Source organism: Engraulis encrasicolus, chromosome 3 (genome assembly GCF_034702125.1).
Source record: "Engraulis encrasicolus isolate BLACKSEA-1 chromosome 3, IST_EnEncr_1.0, whole genome shotgun sequence".
Classification (NCBI taxonomy): domain Eukaryota; kingdom Metazoa; phylum Chordata; class Actinopteri; order Clupeiformes; family Engraulidae; genus Engraulis; species Engraulis encrasicolus.
This window is the reverse complement of record NC_085859.1, coordinates 6,455,967-6,458,466: the sequence shown is the minus strand read 5'-3', so window position 1 is coordinate 6,458,466 and position 2,500 is coordinate 6,455,967. Positions and strand designations below refer to the sequence as shown.

At 52.4% G+C, this 2,500-nt stretch overlaps 1 protein-coding gene across 1 annotated transcript in view; it reads left to right on the top strand.

The window, feature by feature from the left end:
- The window catches only part of LOC134446487 (uncharacterized), a gene marked incomplete at both ends in the record, with an annotated part of 28,046 nt that overhangs the window by 18,139 nt on the left and 7,407 nt on the right, over positions 1 to 2,500 (top strand). The window lies entirely within an intron of this gene.

Here is a 2,500-nt window from a genome sequence, read left to right as displayed (position 1 = left end):
GTGGTGGCAGCGTTCGGCCTACACCAACCAGCTTGATGTGTGGGGGTGTGTGTGCGCGAGTGAGTGTGTGCATTGCAATGGGTATGGCTGCAGCGTTCAGCGTGCACCAACCCATCAACAGGGTAGGAATATGGGAGAGAATGAGAGTGATTGGGCAATGATTTGACCCAGCATGGGTCAGGGTGGAGGGTTTTGGACCTCCATCGAAAGAAGGGCCATCAGCCTTCTCACATTTCGGGAAGGCAGCAGGGGGCAGGAGAGAGCCTCCCTTTTCCAAGGAAGGCCGACACGCCAGTTGACTCTGCAGCTTTGCTGGCTCCTTTGCCAACATTTGGGTCAGCTGACCAGATGACGCCGGCACTGATGGTCCTCTCCGACCAGTACCACTTTCGTCGGATGGACAGATTTGGGGCGGTAACTTTTCTCCACTTTTCCCAGGGCCGGCCCACCCCAATTTGGATGGCCCCTAGTCGGCACCAGGAGTGAGGGTCTAGGTGAAGACCGCCGGTGTCTCCTTCAGGCGTTGCTCGGCCTAGCAGGGGGGAGGTAGGCGGCAAGCCCTCAACTGGATCCTCATGCTTTTGAGGACCAGCAGAGAGAAGGGGTCTTGCCTCCCACTTTGAACGGGCCCTGGCCTGACTGGTGCCACCCAGCCAGACCTCTACTGGTTGGCCCATGCAGGTGATGGTCCCAGTTGCCTCCCACTTTGGATGCGCCGGGATCTGGCTGTTGCTACCCAGCCAGACCTCTACTGGTTGACCCATGCAGGTGATAGTCCCAGTTGCCTCCCACTTTGGCTGCACCAGGACTTGGCTGTTCCCACCCAGCCAGTTATCCACTTCTCGGGTTGTCCAGGCAGTGGGCTCACACAACCGTGTGAATGAGCTGGACCATCGGGAATGCATGGGGTTCTCAAAGGTGGTAGACACTGCTTTCCCTGGCCATTTCCAGGGTTGGATGCCTGCTGTGAGTGACGCCAAGAATGCCTTCCTCCAACTTCCTGCGACAGAGGGCCTTCTCGTTCCTTTCTCTGAGCGACGATCATCGCCATCAGACTCAGTCTCGGGAGTTTTGGCTGGGGTAGGCTTGGCAGCAGGTTTGGCTGTTGCCATTTCTTCAGCTTGCAGGGCTTCTTTATGACACTCATCCGACCCATCTGTTATTTTTGCCACATCCATTGGCTTTGGCAGAGGGGGTAACGCAGGGCCGGATTTGGCAACCTGCACATGGACATCACTGTAGGCGAAGTGCTTACTTTCTAGTAGCATTGCAGTGATGTCCATTGTTTGAGACACTTCCTTTCCGCCACTGTTGGCAGAGTGTCTACTTTCTTGCAGTCTAGCAGTGTTGGAGTCTGTAACCTTGGACGGAGAAAGGAATGTAGGGCCAGATTTGAGGGCTTGTAGGTGGACACCACTGGTGGCCGAGTGTTCACCTTCTGCAGACCCATACTTTTCTTCAGCCCAAGCGTCCGTCTTCTCGGTCCTTTCTTCCAGCTCTGTCTTCATAGGCACAGGGACATCCAGTCCTGGTGCGCAGTCAGTTTGACAATTGTGGACGGCATCCTCTGACTGGCTTACTGGATACAGAGAGAGAAATGGAGACGCTGGTTCTGGGACCGTAGACATACCAGGTGGTGGAGGCGCAGGTGATGCATTGGCTACGTCGGGTGTTGACGGCACACCATCTTCTTTTGGTGACATTTGCCACCTCCTTTCCCAGTCACGCAGTCGGGTTTTCAGTTTGTACAGCTGCTGTTGGTACACCAGTGTCTTACTGGCGAGACACTCCCACTTGAGCACCTCTCCTTCCAGCACGCAGATTTTCTCCACCAGGCTGTCTCTCAGGGCCTGGTACTTGACTTCTGACGCGCACTTCATGTTGGTGCACTCCACCTCTATGCACTTTTCTTCTGCAGCATCAGCGCATAACTGCAGGTCAATCTGGGCATACTTGGTCCAGAGTCTCCCCTTAATGAGCTGGAGTACTGCTTTGTATGCAGCGACGAACTGGGTATTGGCCTCCTTGACCAGCGCGGCTTCTCCGTCTGCATCTTCCATTTCTTCTAGGGAGTCAATGTAGTCTAGTCCAGCATCAAGTACTACACTGAACTCTACGCTTAGCAGTTGGGTTCCCTCAATTAAAGCTTCTTTTTCTAACAGGTCTACAGTTAGAGTCAGCTTCTTGACTAGCTGACTAAACTTAACTTGAGCTAATGACCACTTCTCTTTGAAGGCCATAATTTCAACTGACTCCATTTTGTGTTTTAATTATTATTGTTTTATTTATTTTACTTTCTTCTCGAAATTGAAGTACAGAGGGCCTGTTTTGGCCAATTTCTCTTTCAATGTCTTCAGCGTGATTTTCTACTTAATTGCTGCAGTCCATTTATTTTAATTATTTTTTCCTTCCTTCAAACTGAAGCACAACCTAGCCTATCTTGGCTGCTTCCTCTTGAAGGTGCTCACTGGTCAGTCTGAAGGGGCGCTGCTTGCAACTA